At 43.7% G+C, this 6,595-nt stretch overlaps 1 long non-coding RNA gene across 1 annotated transcript; it reads left to right on the top strand.

Annotated features, from left to right (window-relative positions):
• Window positions 1-4,443: 4,443 nt before the first annotated feature.
• LOC139569715 (uncharacterized) lies at window positions 4,444-5,252 on the top strand. Its single transcript, XR_011673933.1, has 2 exons — window positions 4,444-4,637; window positions 4,864-5,252. It is a non-coding gene; the product is annotated as an uncharacterized lncRNA (long non-coding RNA).
• The last annotated feature ends 1,343 nt before the right edge of the window (window positions 5,253-6,595 follow it).

The raw sequence follows: 6,595 nt of genomic DNA, 5'->3' as shown, positions 1-6,595 counted from the left end.
GTACAGCTGCAGCGATCGGTTAGCTGCTCGGATAGCAGATTTTTAAAGTTGTTGAGGGAGATAAAAGTCTCCAACTTCAGAGATTTTTGCAATTCGTTCCAGTCGCAGGCAGCAGAGAACTGGAAGGAAAGGCGTCCAAATGAGGTTTTGGCTTTAGGGATGATCAGTGAGATACACCTGCTGGAGCGCGTGTTGCGGGTGGGTGTAGCCATCGTGACCAGTGAACTGAGATAAGGCGGCACTTTACCTAGCATAGCCTTGTAGATGACCTGGAGCCAGTGGGTCTGACGACGAACATGTAGCGAGGGCCAGCCGACTAGGGCATACAGGTCGCAGTGGTGGGTCGTATAAGGTGCTTTAGTAACAAAACGAATGGCACTGTGATAAACTGCATCCAGTTTGCTGAGTAGAGTATTGGAAGCTATTTTGTAGATGACATCGCCGAAGTCGAGGATCGGTAGGATAGTCATGAGATGAGATGAGTAATGCAAGTTGCGTGCATGCATGTGTGGAGCGAGCGTCTGTCTGTGTGTCTGTGCGCGCGCATCTGTCTGTTTGTCTGTCTGTGAGCATATTAATATATATTTTTAAAATTCCAAATTTTCTCCTGGGATATACTGTATATGTTAAAGAGAAGGTTAAAAAAATATTCTGCAATTATTAGTTTAGGTTACAATACATAACATGTGCTGGGGGCATCCCCTCTCCATAGATACATGCACAGATTTAATCATTGTAAATGGATGTTCCTTTTTAGAGGAGAATATCCTAAAGGATATGGAAACCATAGGCCTAGAGCAGATGACCCAGTGACAGTTTAAACAGTGGTTGATCAGCGATGGAGGGAAAGCTCTTTCACAATTACACTATATATACAAAAAGTATGTGGACATCCCTTCAAAAATGTGTGGATTCAGCTATTTCAGCCACACCCGTTGCTGACAGGTGTATAAAATCGAGCGCACAGCCATGCAATCTCCATACACAAACATTGGCAGTAGAATGGCTTTACTGAAGAGCTCAGGTACTTTTAATGTGGCCATGTCCATCATAGGATGTTTCTGCCCAGCTAGAGCTGTCCTGGTCAACTGTAAGTGCTGTTATTGTGAAGTGGAAACTTCTAGGAGCAACAATGACTCAGCCGCAAAGTAATAGGCCACACAAGCTTACAGAACGGGACCGCCGAGTCCTCAAACGGGTGGAGCGTAAAAATGGTCTGTCCTCGGTTGCAACACTCACTAGTGCCTCTGGAAGCAACATCATCACAATAACTGTTCGTTGGGAGCTTCATGAAATGGGTTTCCATGGCCGGGCAGCCACATACAAGCCTAAGATCACCATGTGCAATGCCAAGCGTCGGCTTTAGTGGTGTAAAGCTATCCGCCATTGGACTCTGGAGCAGTGGAAGCACGTTCTCTGGACTGATGAATCACGCTTCTCCATCTGGCAATCCGACGGACGAATCTGGGTTTGGCGGATGCCAGGAGAATGCTACCTGCCCCAATGCATAGTGCCAACTGTAAAGTTTGATGGAGGAGGAATAATGGTCTGGGGCTGTTTTTCATGGTTCGGACTAGGCCCCTTAGTTCCAGTGAAGGAAAATCTTAACGCTACAGCATACAATGACAATTCTGTGCTTCCAACTTTGTGGCAACAGTTTGAAGAAGGCCCTTTCCTGTTTCACCATGGCAATGCCCCTGGGCACAAAGCGAGGTCCATACAGACATGGTTTGTCGAGGTCGGTGTGGAAGAACTTGACTGGCCTACACAGAGCCCTGACCTCAACCCAATCAAATACCTTTGGGATGAATTGGAACGCAGACTGCGAGCCAGGCCTAATCGCCCAACATCAGTGCCCAACCTCACTAATGTTCTTGTGGCTGAATGGGAGCAAGTCCCCGCAGCAACGCTCCAACATCTAGTGGAAAGCATTCCCAGAAGAGTGGAGGCCATTATAGCAGCAAAGGGGGGACCAACTCCATATTAATGCCCATGATTTTGAAATGAGACGTTTGACGAGCAGGTGGCCACATACTTTTGGTCATGTGTATGTGATGCTTTAAAACTCTTAATTCTCATTCTGTAGCCTTGAATATACCATGTTCGGCTTTTGACTCTTTTATTGATTAAAACTCCTCCAAATCGCATTCATTTTGTTATGTATTCTATGCCCTATATTGAAGGTTTGAGCTATTTTTCAAATGGAGGAATCAGATCCTCTATCGGATCAGGGATGACAAAGATGAGTCTCCTGAAGGAGTCTTTACAAGTGAGGAAGGAAGACATTTTGGACCGGACCAAAGTTGAGACCACCTGCGTGAAGAACCCCAAAAGAGTCGCTCTCTTGTCCCACTCTCTTGCCCATTGAGATGATGTTGAATGGTCCAAAGTCATGCCCACCTACCTGCAGAGCCCTGGACTTAAAGGGGCAACATTTCTGACCAAACCTCCTGTTGTTGAAAAAGTGTCCCACTTTTTTCTCCTCCCTACCGAAATTGTTAAACTGGTCCCAAGTCAAGCCCTGCCCACCTGCAGAGCCATATACAGTGCATTCGGAAAGTATTCAGACCCATTCCCTTTTTCCACATTTTGTTATGTTACAGCCTTATTCTAAAATGCATTAAATAAAGAAAGGTCCTCAATCTACAAAAAAGAAAAAACAGAAATATCTTATTTACATAAGTATTCAGACACTTTGCTATGAGACTCAAAATTGAGCACAGATGCATCCTGTTTCCATTTATCATTCTTGAGATGTTTCTACAACTTGATTGGAGTCCACAAGTGGTAAATTTCCTTGATTTGACATGATTTGGAAAGGTACACACCTGTCTATATAGGGTCCCACAGTTGACAGAGCATGTCAGAGCAAAAACCAAGCCATGAGGTCGAAGGAATTGTCAGTAGAGCTCTGAGACCGGATTGTGTCGAGGCACAGATCTGGGGCAGGGTACCAAAACATTTCTGCAGCGTTGATGGTACGCAAGAACACAGTGACCTCCATCATTGTTAAATTGAATAAGTTTGGAACCACCTAGAGCTGGCCACCCGGCCAAACTGAGCAATCGGGGGAGAAGGGCCTTGATCAGGGAGGTGACCAAGAACCCATGGTCACTCTGACAGAGTTCAAGAGTTCCTCTGTGAAGATGGTTGTCCTTCTGGAAACACTCCACCAATCAGGCCTTTATGGTAGTGGCCAGACGGAAGCCACTCCTCAGTAAAAGTCTCATGACAGCCCACTTGGAGTTTACCAAAAGGCACCTAAAGGATTCTCAGACCCTGAGAAATAATATTCTCTGGTCTGATGAAACCAAGATTGAACTCTTTGGTCTGAATGCCAAGCGTCACATCTGGAGGATCCCTACGGTGAAGCATGGTGGTGGCAGCATCATGTTGTGGGGATGTTTTTCAGTGGCAGGGACTGGAAGACTAGTCAGGATCGAGGGAAAGATTAATAGAGAAAAGTACAGAGCGATCCTTGATGAAAACCTGCTCCAGAGCGCTCAGGATCTCAGACTGAGGCGACCCTAAGCACACAGCGAGGAGTGGTTTCGGGACAAGTCTCTGAATATCCTTGAGTGGCCCAGCCAGAGGCCGGACTTGAACCCAATCGAACATCTCTGGAGAGACCTACAAATAGCTGTGCAGCGACGCCCTCCCATCCAATCTGGACAGAGCTTTAGAGGATCTACAGAGAAGAATGGGAGAAACTCCCCAAATACTGGTGTGCCAAGCTTGTAGCATCATATCCAAGAAGACTCAAGGCTGTAATCGCTTCCAAAGGTGCTTCAACAAAGTACTTAGTTAAGGGTCTGAGTACTTATGTAAATGTGATATTTCAGTTTTCTGTTCTTAATAAATGTGCAAAATTGTCTAAAATCCTGTTTTTGCTTTGTCATTATGGTGTATTGTGTGTAGATTGATGAGGGGGGGAAACAATTTAATCAATTTTAGAAACAGGATGTAACGTAACAAAATGTGAAAAAAAATCAAGAGTTCTGAATATTTTCAGAATGCACTGTACTTACTGAGGACACATCTCTGACCAAATGCCAGATCAATGTTGAGTCCCAAACTAAAATCGTCAACCAGTCCAAAGTGGAGCTCAGCCTCGTGAAGACCCCTGTATTTATTGCAGAGGACACATCTCTGAAAAAACCTAGAGCTGTTAAAAAGGACTCGTTCCGCAACACGTGGGGGGTTCGCCTTTAATGAAGAATGAGCTGACCTTGCTCAACAACGACATGGTGAAGCTCATCATCGCCCCGATGAGACGCCATCTGCTCACTTTTCAACAGAGCAGAGTCTGTTTCTACCGGCTCCACTTGCTGTGTGAGAACGAGCATTGTCTGAAGCTCACCAACAATCTGGCCCCGGGACATCCTGAGGAAGTGTGCCCGCCCACGTCTTGCATCTCCAGGAAGGTTTCAGGAGGGACATCCTAGACACGGAGATGAGCCTAGATGTTTGCAGCATTATCGGCAGACATCTCCTGGACAACTTGAGACCTCCAGACCTGTGGAGCTTATGGGACTATGCCAGAGGATTTGATGGACCCTACCTCATGCCACCGATGGTGGGACTCCAACAGCGCCTGGGAAAAGACACCGAGATACCTTGGTGAAGCTCTGGAATCTGTAAGACCATAGACATCTTATGACACCCGTACCATTGATGCTATAAATGATCATGTGAATCCGAAATGGCACACTATTCCCTATGTAGCGCACTACATTTGACCACTGCCAATAGGGCTCTAGTGCACATTATAGAGAAAAGGGTGCCATAAGTGTGTCAATTCAGTCAGCATTTATCTCCAACATGTAAAGTTGTTAACACTGATCATTCCTCTCTCTGTTCCAGCCCACTATCTGAAGACTTCCGAGATAGGCCTGCAGAGCCTGAGTGATGCGAAGTTAACTTTTGCTGTACCTAAGCAGCTGAAGATCCGGATGTCCCAGACCACAAGTCAGTTCTTGCGGTTCATGGGACTGATCAAATAGTGTTGAAAAGATGCTCTGGATAGCCCACTTTATTACATGCTCTACTTTATTATTAGAATTTGAAGTGGTAGCAAAGGGAAAATGCTTATGCCTTACTGACATGTCACCTTGACACGAATATTTAGCTAGCTACCGGTATGCATATGTATTAGTAGGCCTAGGCTAAATTGCTACTGCAACCTACCCATTTTTGAAGTAGGCTAGATGACTTATTATTGATGATTAAAATAAAGTGTTGTAATCAAACTACACAATTTTCCTACTTTTTCCTTTCTTGCTCGTTATCATCTTTTCTTAATGACTTTAGGGAAAGATATTAGTTCTATATCCATCTCAGATGTTCATGTCATTTTCTGAACACCAGAGGGCACTTACATAATAGCCTATTCATTTGTAACAGTTATTTTATCGAAGTCCAGACAACCTTTTGATACAGGATGCAGTGATGAGTGTCAAAACAGTCTGTAACAAATCGAAGGGCGCTATGGTAGATGGCCGTCACGTCTTCCCCTTTATCTAGCACTCCGTCGTGTCACCCATTAGGTAGAATTTTTTTCTCATGTTTAGACGCTACTCCTGTTTTTGTATTCACTCCATGTTCTTTCCTATTAAACTCACCGACTGCACCTGCTTCCTGACTCCCTGCGTCTCCGTTACAATGGCATCCAAATGTTTAAGAGTAGTAGCAGCTGCACTATAAATAAATAATATCACCATAATCAAGAACAGATAAAGGTTGACTGAATAATCTGCTTCCTACTGCTTAGAGAAAGGCACAATTTGTTTCTGTAGAAAAAGCCATATCTTAGCTTCTTAACCAGCTCACCTAAATGTTTCTTAAACATCAAATCCATATCAATCCAAATGTGCAAGAACACGTTCGATTAGAGAAGCATCTAATGAGTGAACATACATTTCATCTGAAACATTCGTATGAGAGTTTAAAAACAACATGTATTTCATTTTGCCTGTATTAAGCACAAGTATTAAATCAGCAATGGATTCCTACATAGCTATAAAATCTGACTAGTTTTGACATAGCCAGATCAACAGTCGGGGCAATAGCATACATAATAGTATCATCCACATATAGATGAATTTTTATTTATTTTTTAGATTGACTATATAGATAGTGAAGAGAACAGGTCCCAAAATCGACCCCTGTGGTACACCTTTATGTACTTCAAGAGATTCAAACTTAACCCCATCAATCACGATGGCCTGAGTTCTGTCATTAAGATAATCATGAAACCATGAACAGGTGTCAGAGATAACCTATTCAATATAATAGCATGATCAACAGTATCAAAAGCTTTTGACAGGTCCACAAACAAAGCAGCACATTTCACTTTAGTGTCTAAAGCATTGACCAGATCAACAACTAAAGTGGTAGCTGTAATAGTGCTATGCCCAGGCCTAAACTCTGATTGTTTTTTACATTCAAGATACATTGCTCAGATAAAAAAGAGCAAAGTTGGACACTTACCAAGGATTCAAGATTCTTCGCTAGACAAGGAAGCCTTGAAATGGGGCGATAATTATTAAGATCACTACTATTCCTGCAATTATGGAGTGGCAGCACAAGAGCTGAT

Source organism: Salvelinus alpinus, chromosome 3 (assembly GCF_045679555.1).
Source record: "Salvelinus alpinus chromosome 3, SLU_Salpinus.1, whole genome shotgun sequence".
Classification (NCBI taxonomy): Eukaryota; Metazoa; Chordata; class Actinopteri; order Salmoniformes; family Salmonidae; genus Salvelinus; species Salvelinus alpinus.
Note: the sequence above shows the minus strand (reverse complement) of the source record. Positions and strands in the feature narration are given on the sequence as shown.